Genomic DNA, 13,003 nt, shown 5'->3' with positions numbered 1-13,003 from the left:
AAACAAAATTTGGTATAAAAGATTGCATTAAATGTAGCTGATAGTTATTAAAAATATATTTCAACTCTGAAATTTGTTCTTAAAGACCAGCATTTTAATCACAGATGTAATTTGTTTACCTCTGATTAATAATTGTATCCTTAATTATTAATGATAGCTGAAGGGTTTGACTAAGACATCAGGAATAATTTTTCTGTCTTCCTGAGTTGTGATGATAGATAAATAATTTTCTATTTTAAAGAAATACATTAGTTCCTAAGTCTCATTTCTCTCATTTGAAAGGACAAAATAATGTTTCCTGTATTGATTTCATTTTCCTGTGAGGTTGAAGCATGAAAAGTAAATGAATATTAAAATATTTCATTGTGTTGGTATAATGAAAGCTCGAATACCCAAAGAAAAGTTTCATACTGTGTAATATTTTGTGACTCGATTAGTCTGCTGTGCTTTAAAAACTAAACACAGAACAAGAAATATCCCAGTCAATGTTAGAGTTTTATATAAAACATAAAGATTCAAATTTTAAAGATAAATTTAATTTCCTTTACAGTATTTATCAAAATTAAAAGGGTAAAATAGAAATGTAACATCAAGAGGTTTTATAATCTTAAGATTTTCCTTTGTCATTTATTAAAATTATTTTAAATAACATGCTGATATGATTATACTCCTTTCCACCTAGCTGCTTAGAGGCCTGTCCTAAACAAGCAATTTTTTGTTCTTTTAAATTTGAAAGGTGGCTCCCACACAGATTTAACTTGGGTAATTGGTTGGCCAGTACAACCAGCTAGTGACTGATGGTGCTTCCATTAAGAGCAGTTCGGCCAAGGAACTCTGCTCAACACTAAAGCCACTGAGAAGAGGGATACATAGTCTCTCTCCTGGATGAGTTCACAATCTGCTCTGGAAGGAGAAACAACATGTAAATGCATCACTGAAACAAATACACTCATACTATAAAAGTATGTTCCTAGAAACACGATTAATACATAGGAAGAATGATTCACTCTGCCTAGGATAGCTTTGTAGGGGACATGGCTAAGGGAAAGAGTCTTTGTCCAAATGGGTAGTAACCAACAGTCTTTAAACAGCATATGTTTCTCCCATGAGATTGTGATCTTCATAAGGGCAGAAACCATGTATATTTTGTTCACCACTATTTCTTTAAAGCCTAGTATAATAATCAATACTCAAGAAAAGCATTGCTGAATGACCCAGGTAAAGAAAGATAGGAAGGAGCATACTAAGCAGAAATGTTATTGTCTACATTAGATGTTCAACAAATGATACATTGTTGGTACCTGTGGAACACAAAGTCAAGACAGGTGGGGAAATGGTTGGAGGTAAAGCTGGAGGGATGATAATAATGATAGGTAACATTTATTCAACATTTACTGTACCACACAGTTTTAGGCACCTTATTTATATTCATTCACTTAATGCTCACAAAATCCTTGAAGGATATACTATTATTATTCTTCCATTTTTACAGATGAGGAAACTGAAGTACAGAGAGGTTAAGTGATTTGCTCCAGATCATATAATCGACTTAGGGCAGAACCAGCTCTTGAAGCCAGGCAGTCTGGCTCCAAGTTTATGCTCTTAATAGTGTGGGGCTTTTTGTATTTAATTAGACATATGTAACTGACATTTTTGCAAATCAGAATGGTTACATATTGGTAATTTGAAATGGTTCAACCTAATGTCATGCAGAAGAATTTGGATATTATAAATATAGATGGAACCCTGGAAGGGATTTGAACAAGGGAAACAAGATTTTTGGAGGCAATGGACTGTAGCCTCCCCAACTCACCAAAACTCTCTAAAAACAAGGACTACTATTCTCCAGTAATCCAGGACTCCCACGCTGAGCCTGTCTTATTCACATTTCTTTGTAAATTGGCCTGATTCCCTACCGTTTGACGTTATTCCTTTGGCTTTAGCAGTCCAATTGCCTTTGGCTGACACTCATCTCTCTGTTTCTGGTGATTTCTGCTACTATAAGGTGAAGTTCTAATAACCAGCGCTCAAAAATAGAAAAGAAAGCAAAGCAACTCTTTGTAAAGCTTTTCTGTATGACCTTGCTTCCTTCTGCTTGGCCTGGGCCATCCCAGGTCTACTGATAAAGCATATTGCTATAAGATTGAACAGGCGCAGTGGCTCACGCCTGTAATCCCAGCACTTTGGGAGGCTGAGGCAGATGGATCACTTGAGGTCACGAGTTTGAGATCAGCCTGGGCAACATGGCGAAACCCCGTTTTTACTAAAAATACAAAAATTAGTCGGTCGTAGTGGCACTTGCTTGTAAATCCCAGCCACTTGGGAGTCTGAGATGAGAGAATCACTTGAACCCTACTTGGGAGGCTGAGGTGGGAGAATCACTTGAAGCCAGGAGGCAGAGGTTGCAGTGAACTGAGATCACGCCACTGTACTCCAGCCTGGGTGACAGAACTAGACCCCGTCTAAAAATAAAAAATAAAAATAAAATAAAAACAATAAAAAAGGATTGAACAAGAGATAACTTCAAGCAGAAGATAATTTTTAAATAGTTAGAATACAAGGGCCGGGCGCGGTGGCTCAAGCCTGTAATCCCAGCACTTTGGGAGGCCGAGACGGGCGGATCACGAGGTCAGGAGATCGAGACCATCCTGGCTAACATGGTGAAACCCCGTCTCTACTAAAATACAAAAAAACTAGCTGGGCGAGGTGGTGGGCGCCTGTAGTCACAGCTACTCGGGAGGCTGAGGCAGGAGAATGGTGTAAACCCGGGAGGCGGAGCTTGCAGTGAGCTGAGATCCGCCCACATCACTCTACCCCGGGCGACAGAGCAAGACTCCGTCTCAAAAAAAAAAAAAAATAGTTAGAATACATATATAAAAAATAGTGCTTTAATTGGGTCCTTTCTGGTTTTATGTTTTAGAAATGTCTCCAAGTATGGGTATCACATAAATATCATATAAAAATAATTGCAGATTTCTCACAGTTATTCTTTAATCTGTACTCCTTAGACAATCTTGAGAATAAAGATAGCAACTACATTTCTTTAGCTAGTTATATCTTACAAATTACTTTCATATACAGATTTTCATTTGATCTTCACAGTAGCCTAGTAAGGTAATTATCACCATTTTATAGATTAAATAACATAGATTTAGTGAAGATACATGTGTTTTGAGAGCTTCATTCAAGGTTTTCTACCTTCAGGTCTAGTCTTTTTTTTCACTACAATGCAAAAACCTCTTCACATTTATAAATTTTATAAATCAAAATCTTATTTCATTAATGCTAGCTAATACTGGAGACACATGAGTCTCTAGTCCAAGCTTTAACCTCTATAGCATTTGTATAAATAAACCAAGTAACTTCCCAACTCTGTGATAATTACTCAGGTAACCTGCAGTATTTTTTATGGGTTTAAAAGTAATTTTGATATCATCAATTTGAAGCAAAGAAGCCTTATCCTAATGTAATATTCAGATAATACGGGCTATGCAACTTGTCTGTATAAACTAGTGCTGTGCCTTAAAATAGCATTTCCCAAAGTCTCTTAGTTTACTGAAGAAATATTTTTCATTGTCTCTTAATGATGTCAGTGGCTTTTATCAACTGGTTACCTCATCTGTTCATTAGGCTGTGAAGGAAAGCAGAGATGAAGGAAATATCCAACCTAGAGTAAGTCATGAAAGGATTTTTTTCTAAACAACAAAATCTCAGATCCTACTTTAAGACTTTACCCTTGGTTTCTAGAAGCAAAGGGGATGCACAAGAGGCTGCTCTGTCTCTTCCTCAAGAGACTGTGTACTAATCAGAGGGCCCACACACCATGCAGTCATTGACTCTCCCTTAGGGGTTACTAAAGCTGTATAGTTCTGCCATGTTTGTTCCTAACCAGCTTTCCTGACAGGCCTGTTTTTCTCTGTTCACATATCACCAAAGACTGTGCTAAGGCACTAATCTTGGTCTGGATTTTAGAAACTTGGGGAACTATAAGAGGTAAGGCAAGACTGGCTTCCAGTTATAGAGAATAAAGTCCTAGGGGGGAACTCAAGATAGTGTCCAAGGTGAAATCTAGCTCATAAATTACAAAGTGATCTAACAAGCTCCCATGCACAGGCACCAGAAAGAGAAAGAACTCATATCTGATGGAAAGAAGCCACAAACAAAGATAGAAAGACAGGCAGTGTGGTGTTAGTAAGAGACTGAATATGGCAAAAGGCCCATAAACGATGGATACTTTTTTGTAGTACCCCTGTGGCTTCAACCCCATGAGAAAAGGAGAAAAGGAGCAATAAAAGACACCAAAACTAATTTCCAATCCCACTCCAGTCTTCAGAGCTTGAGGTTTCTGCCATGGTTAATTCTAATATTTTTCTTATGGACTTACCCAGACCCATTAGCTGGTGTCTTGATTTGACTTGGGAACACTGTCCTGGCCTATTTTCCCACACAAGATGTACTGGGCCTACTGTCTAGCTCTAGTCCCTAACTAATGCACTGGTTTGGTCTTCCCAGTTTCCTGCATTCCAGCTCAAGCCTGAAGTCTTTCTGTCACTAAGGAACTAAAGAGACTCCTGCTTCAGGAAGTATAGGACAGAATGCCATAAGTAGGGCTGGAACAAAGCATGTACAGGAAAGGAAGGGTGCGAGAAAGAGGATGAACAATTACTCTCTCTCTCTCTCCATTCAATAAAGGAAAATATTTCTTCAGATTACCAAGGGATACTTGCCAGTGTTCAGGATGTTTCATAATTCATATTATTATCTTAGTTTCTTGTAGTAGGAATTATCAAAGACAGTAAAAAGATGTTAGAAGAGAAATTCAGGGGTAGGGGAAATGGGAATATGTTAGTCAAAGGGCACAAACTTTGAGTTATAAGATGAACAGGTTCTGGGAATCCAAGGTATAGCATGGGTGGTGATGTGTGTGTTAATTTGTGATAATCATTACATAGTATATACATATATCTAATCATCATGTTATACACTTTGAATAATTCACGCTTGTCAATTAAATAGTTTAAAATATGAAAGAAGGAAAATTCAAAACCTTAATGTCAGCTAAAGGCCTTAGACTTAGTTACTCTCCCCAACCCCTTCTGGGGTTTTTTTGTTTGTTTGAAGAAATGTTATTGCCTCAAAAATTCTTGATTTCTCCAGTTCCTCTCACTCTATTTTAATATCAGTCAGCTATCCTTGCATTTCCATCTGATATTTCACAGATTGAGGGCTGTGAAGTCACTTACCCTCTCGAAGCAGTTAGGAGACTATTACAGCTATTCCAGAAAGAGATGATAAGGGTTTGAACTGTCAGGTGCAGTATGAGTGCCAAGGAAGGGGTTGAATAGTTGAATTCAAAAGCTTTTTCAGAAATAGAATAAATACAAATTCTTGATATGACAGGGTAAAAGGGAGGGGAGAATCAAAGAAGATATTGAGAGTGGATTTCTAACAGGAGTAGAGGTCCCATGGCAATCTATGAAATAAGACATAGGGCACTGGGTTAAGAGCAGGTTTCAGGGGGAACAAAGATTTGACATTTGTTTTTGGACTTGTTGAATTTGAGGTACCTGTAGGACATCTAGGAAGAGAAATCCAGAAGAGTCTAGTTGAAATACTGGGGTGGAGGGTATAACATTGAGAGAGGCTCAAAAGGAACACAGCGGAGCTAAGTGATTCAAGGATCAAGGATGGTGTACAGGAATCTCAGGTCTTTTCTTTAATATTGTCTATCAAAATCACTTCCTTGTCTTCCACACACTCCTTCCTGAATCTGTCTTGCTGTCAACCCTGCAGAAGATTCCCACCCCCACCCTGTACCCGTATGTCTTTACTTCTTTTTTTTTTTTTTTTTTTTTTTTTGAGGCAGAGTCTTGCTCTATCACCCAGGCTGGAGTGCAGTGGCGGGATCTCCGCTCACTGCAAGCTCCGCCTCCTGGGTTCATGCCATTCTCCTGCTACTTCTCCTTCTTTATAACCTAGGGACATTGCTATAGTACTTTTTAAGGAAAATGCTAAAAGAGAGTATTTTTAAGAAAATATTGTTTGACTATGACTTCTTTTCAGATATCAGGACTGGTTTTTATTTCACTTTTTTGCCCATTAAGATTTAGAGGTTTTCTTGTAAGTCAGCATAAAAATTGTAGCTACTATATCCCCTGTTATGAAAGCAAACCCCCCAGTTTTCTTCTGGATATGATGTGTTAATATGGGAACACACATTTTGCTGACATGCTCTAATGCTTAATATTTTGATGAATCAATCTGGGAATAAGAATTGATTGAAAATGTCTCAATTTTACAATGGCTGAAGTAAGTATTGGTTAGGAAGATGGGCAGCCAATTAGCTGACAGGATCTACACCGTGCTAGATGGATTGCAATAAAAAATTGAATTAAACACAATATACTGCTATCAATTACTGACTGACTGGCAAGTATGTGATTGAATTATATCAGAAGTAAAGGCCAAAGCATTTTTCTGTGATTCCCAAAAAAGCTCAAATTGCAAATATCTTTACTGCCTAGTAAACAAACAGTTCTGCCTTGTATAATGTGAAATATTACAGTGAACAAAGTATTTAGTTTTTGCTACTAGCAAATTAAGCCTTTTTTAAATTCTATACACACCAAAAACATAGGCTTGTTATATTAAAATTGATTGAGTGGCTCTTAATTCAAATAGAGCTTTAAATGGAAAAGAATAGATTTCAGTATAATAGAATTTCACCTGTAATAAACTGAAATCATATTTAAAATACAAATAAAGAAACAGTACAAAACATATCCTTTCTGAAGCACCATTAACAGCATCTTGAATTGGTATCTAACCACGCCATTGCTTATAAGGTCAATACATCTCGTGCTCTTATTGACCAAGTTTTTCAGCTACATTCCATTGAAAAAAAGCTTGGCTATCATTTGCAAGAGTATGGTCAGTGGTATGTTACTATGAGCCCATGAAATAGAAAAACGACATTAGGAAAGACCAATGTAGCTAGAAAATGTGGCTTTTAAAATTGTGATCAGAAAGTTATTAATGACTATTAAGGAAGCAAGCAAGAAAAAAAATTACTAAATACAAAAGCCTGTTAAAATGATTTCAGTGTTTTATGCCACCCTTATGAAAGTCTTGGACTTCAAATGCTTTTCCTTTAATAATGCTGCTAATGACAGAAAATTTTAAGCCTTATGTCTTATAACTGGAGACATTATTAATACACAGAAATGCCTTTCATAGTCTGAGCCATCTCATAATAGGGTGGAGTAAATTGAAATCGTAACCAATTGGGAGGGAAGAGATTGTTATGTGACAGACATAAAAATCCTTTATCATTTATCTAAGTGAAGTTGCAAGAACAGTCCCCTCATAAGTCATTATTGCCCCCAATATACAAAGTACCAGAGTCCATTGAGAAGTCTTCCAAGGTAAAATCCTGGACCTATATTCCACAATAGCTCCTATTCTTCCTTATCTTGAGCATACTATGTTCAGAGACTTAGAAAACTTGTAGGAACTAGTTGACTACATGTGAGCAGCTCTGAGGTCTTTATTCAAGTATAAGACTTAATGGAGGCTTAACCAGGGTCAGCACCTTCAGAGGGCGTAGAGGTGGCCCCTCTTACCTTGTATACCTAATGCTAAGAATTCTACAGAATACTAGGTAGGACATTTTCAGGAGAAAACAGATTTCCTTTTTTGAAAATATAAATTCAACTTCCTTTCTCAATTTTTTATAAGCCATGTTAATATTTTATTTTATCATGAATATCTGAAATATTAGGAATAGGAAAAGCTCACAAGAACTTTAATTATGATAAAAATACTTGAAGATAAAGGCATCATTCTGTTTTTCCTCTGCATTGGGTTTGATTGATGGTTCACTAAACTGAAAAGCCACAGGTGGTGCTGCAGACTTAACTGCAAATGGCACCCATATTCCAGCCACCACAGAAGCTAAAAAAGTTTTGACTTCTGTATCAGTTAGGCTAACACGGATAGATATAGTAAAAAAACAACATTAAAATGTCAGGAGCTTAAACACAGCAAAGTTTATTTCTTGCTACCATTAGTCAGAAAAGGAGCTCTGGGCATAATAGTGACTTAGGGACATTGTAAGATGGAGAGTTAGTTACTTCCACAATCATAGAGGCAGAGAACTTGCCAAGCTGTGCCCAGGCTCTTAAAGCTACTTCCTAGAAGTAGCAGCCATCACTTCTGCTCAAATTTCACTGACTAAATCAAGTTACACAGTCATGCCTGTGTTCAGTGTGGTGGAGATATATAATCCTCCTGCAGAGAGAGGTACTGTATATTTATAACCAATAATATAACTACCAAACTTCCAATTCTATCTGCTGTGCCAATAGAGTGTAGGTTTCAGAACAGTTTGCTTGGTTTATTGTGGTTTTCAAACCACCAGCATAAAAGTCTATAGACACATCAAGTGGGAGAGGCCTTGGACTTCATGGCCTGTTCTTCCCAGCGTGGCCACCAGAGTGTGAATTCTAAGGTCCATTTTTCCTGGTTTGTTAGTACCACTGAATTTTCCATGAGCATTATCAACTCCCTTCACATAGTAACTTTGGGCTCGGGAAGAAAACGCATTCATAATCTCATTTAAGAGGGTGAAGATAGAGTGGGAAGGAGGAGGATACAGAGACTGCCATCAAAACCTGTTCGTGTTCTATTATTTACACAATGGGAATTTTCTGAGAATTGCTTTTAATGTGAGTTACAAAGAGATTTAAAAATAATAATAAAGTTGTCAATATTAGAACATTTGAAAACTCAGTTCCACTTCCTTTGCTTAATTCTAATAATCTGACCCTAACTCCCTTCTCTAATGTTTGTGTTATATAAATGACAAGGATGGATGTATTGTTTGATGGTGAGCCACTGATCGGGTGTGGGAATTATACAAACAGGCAGGCTCTGATCTGAAACATTTTCATCGAAGAGGTAGGATTCTAGGGACTATAAAACTTATTTTTATAATTAAGATAACAAGAGCCATGCTTGAGGGAAAGGAAAAGAAAGGCATACTTTTGAGGAACATTTATTAAGCAACCACTATATGACAGACTCTGTGCTAGGTAACACGGATCCAAAGGAAAGTAAATATTTAGAGAGAGCATATACGGCATATGGTATGGTTTGCAGGAAGTCTGGAGGGAGATTTGGCCAAGGCCATCAAAGGCAAATTTGACTAGCAGAAGAGGACAAACAAAAAAAACAGAAAAAAAGACATAGAAATGGAAAAAATGGAAGCAGCAGACCTCTCAGTGACAAGTCAATATATATTTTAGCCTTGACCTCCTTCTTCTGTGAAAGGTTGTGTTTTATATTAAAATGTGAGGCATGCAGAGTATTAGAATTGTAGATTGTAGCTAGTAGATGATACTGAGGAAGCCTAAAATTTTTACCTCTTCAGTGTTTGGGAGATTGATGGTCAGCCAGTGAAAAATGGGTCTTTGCTTTTTTATCCTGTCACTGAAGATGGGATGTGATTATTTTATGGAAAAAGCAGCAACCTTGCACCATTTCTGGCCACTTTAATTTAGGCAAAGACCCATCTATGTTGAGTCACATGTTCCTGTTTCATTAAGAAGGAGTTCAGGATCAGTGAAAAATGCTAGCAGCTCTGTCATTCCTTTAAGTAACATGGACAGTCAGAGTCAGCATTTGCAGCAATCTTGGGAGTATCAGGAAGAGTTATATCAGGGAACAAGATACTTCACTACTCTAGCCCAATCCACATACACAAAGTAAAGAGTTTACTGTATACCATAAAGTCCTTGACTCTAGACACATAAATTTACTTGTCTTCTTGCCAACCTAAGAGATAGATTGTCTAATCAGCCTCTGAGTATTGAGTTAAAGAAAGGACAAGCAAAACCATTTGGGAGAAAACAGAAGCCTAACTAGGATCCAGTGTGAGTAAGTTTTTGTTTCACTCGACCTGTTTTTCATGTCAGACCTTTCTACCAGCCTAACTGTAACTTACATTTCAGAATTCAGAGATCTCCTCCCTTGTTCAGACATCACTTCCTCAGAGGCATTATCCATGAACCCCATTAAAATAGTCTCCACCCCTTATACTCTGTCCCCAAACCTCCTCTATTTTTTCTAAAAACAGATATAACTATCAGAAATTATACTACTTATTTCTTTTTTTCTTTTTTTTTTTTTTTTTTTTTTTTTGAGACGGAGTCTCACTGTCGCCCAGGCTGGAGTGCAGTGGCCAGATCTCAGCTCACTGCAAGCTCCGCCTCCCGGATTCACACCATTCTCCTGCCTCAGCCTCCTGAGTAGCTGGGACTACAGGCGTCCGCCACCTCACCCGGCTAGTTTTTTGTATTTTTTAGTAGAGACGGGGTTTCACCATGTTAGCCAGGATGGTCTCGATCTCCTGACCTTGTGATCCGCCTGTCTCGGCCTCCCAAAGTGCTGGGATTACAGGCTTGAGCCACCACGCCCGGCCTGCTTGTTTATTTTTTGCGTCTTCCACCAATCTTTTTGTTTTTTGTTTTTTAAAAAAAAAGGTCTTGCTATGTGGCCCAGGCAGGATTCGAACTCCTAGGCTCAAGCTATCCTCCCCTCAGTCTCCCTACAAGCTGGTACTAGAGATGTAATTTCTAAGAATTACAGAATTTTGCAGCAAAACAAAACAAAGTCTTATCATCTATCTATCTATCATCTATCTATCATCTATCTATCTATCTATCTATCTATCTATCTATCTATCTATCTTGGGTCGGCACTTTTCTAGTGTTTTTCAATTTCAAGCAGTATCTTTGGATGGAGGCCGACTGGGAGGCATCTTGATTGCCAGCAACACACTGGCTCTTACCACCAATGTCTAAGCTCCATGAGGAAAGGAATTTATTTTGTTTATTGCTGTGTTTCAGTAATGTAAATGTCAAATCCATTACTCATCACAAAAGCATGATTTGGAATCATTTTTCCTGGTGAACGTATTTCAGATAGCTGAAGGTAGAGGCTCTCTGGACTCAGAATCCTGACTTCTCTGCTCTGTTTTATCCTTCATATTCTTCCTGTTACCATTTTTACCGATAGGTTTATTTAAAAGTAAACAAGAAATTGATTAATTTTATAAATTGGATATCAGAGAGGCTCCTTATATCTCAGAGGCGGTGTGGGAGATATTTAACAAGTACAAACTGGGAGTCAGTGAATGTGCATTCTGGACTGGTGATGTCCCTGGCCAGCCTTGGAGTTCTGGCTTCCTTGAGAGTCTTCCTATGGAAATCAAGGTTACAGTGCATCCTCTCAGAGCCTTGCACTCTGTAGCATGCTAATTCTAGTTATCTACATATATCTAGATGGTCTTTTCCAATTATCTACATATACCTAGATCTGATTCTCATTCCTATCTTCAACAGTGAGAATATCTGAAATGTGCGTTTGGCTTGTTTGGGGGTTTTACTTGGTTTGGTTTGATTTTCCTATACTTAGCTAACCAGAACACAAGGGCCTTTTCAGGACCTAGCCAGTTGCCCTCCATTCTTGGAGTATCTAAAGGCCAGAGAGATGTTACCAAATGTTGTTTGGACGGACCTGGGACACAAAGCACTTAAGAGGTTTTTGGATCTGCAGAGCAAGAAAGGAAGCATAGCAGATATGAGGACAAATACAAATATCTTTTCTATTGATTCTAATTCCAAATCAAGAAAATTGGAGAACATGAGAATAAACGTGGTATTTAATTTGTTACAGTTTCTCCTCCCATCTATGAAGAATCTTCAAGCTATGAAGAGATATGTGCAGCTGCTTTTCTCCTTCAAATCTCCTTTCTCTGTTTTTCAGGGTCAAAAAAATCTGACCAGGATTGTTTCATTTCTTTAGTTGTTTTTTTTTTTATGAAAATGTAATTAAGCTTTATTGTTATGTTTCAAATTCAGAATATGCCTTTGTGCTAATAATGCATGGCAAACTTAGCTATAGAGAGCTTTGCCTAGCAAAGCTCCCTCTCTCCCTTCCTGGTAAACTTTCTGATAGCTCCAGTGTTGTACATGCATAAAGTCACTGACTTCACCCAGTATGTCTCGAAGAACAAGGGACTCTCACTTGGACTTGCACAGCCAAAACAGAGAAAGTGACTCTCTTCCCAAAGAAAATGCTCTCTTTGAAATCTCCAAACTTAAAAATAGCAAAATCCTCTTCTTTGCTGACCTTTACAACAATATGAGGAAGGAAAAGGATGATTACAGAAACTTTCTCATATCATTTTATGAAGTTAAATTTGCCTACATATTATGTGCTTCAGTGCTTTATATTTTCATTAAAATTTTTTTCTTGCCTGAGTTGTAAATAATTTGCTCCCCCAACCCCCGCAACTTTCCTCCCCTCTGTTTAAATTACTCTGTGCTTTGCATTGCTTGGCATCAAGCAGTATATTTGGATGGAGGCAGACTAGGAGGCATCTTGATTGCCAGGAAGATCTAACATTCAAAAATAAAGAAATGTTATTTAAAAAGAAGATCTTTATTCAAGTGTGGTAAAACATTTTCTGAGATCATTCAGGAAGCTTCAGATTTGTGGAATGGAGGCTGTATGCATGTAGAATGTTATTATTGGAACTTTATTATTGTCACATTGATGTTACATTTCTCAAGAAATATATGCTAATGTGTTTCTACTTGCTTTTTTTAAGGCCTTGAGTAGATGTGCTGAATATTGAAGCTATTTGGCTGACTAGAAAATATATCTTACAATTTATAAGCTGTATGTTATTATTTTTAAAAAATCAATAATCTCACAGAATTTTGCAGGAATAATATAGAGATAGAAACTTAGGTGATTTATGTCTTGTGGTATTTAGTTTTTAAGATATATACAGATGACATACCAGGCAACCAATAAAGAACAATATAATGTAGAGATTTCTCAATAAAATTAAGATAACTTATAAAATATAGTTTTCCATTTAATTGTGTGAATTTCAACAACAGAGAGAGGGGACTGATAGAATTACAAAATTTTG

Source organism: Rhinopithecus bieti, unplaced genomic scaffold (genome assembly GCF_001698545.2).
Source record: "Rhinopithecus bieti isolate Rb0 unplaced genomic scaffold, ASM169854v2 scaffold_6371, whole genome shotgun sequence".
NCBI lineage: Eukaryota > Metazoa > Chordata > Mammalia > Primates > Cercopithecidae > Rhinopithecus > Rhinopithecus bieti.
The sequence above is the reverse complement of the archived record's forward strand: the minus strand, read 5'-3'. Positions refer to the sequence as shown.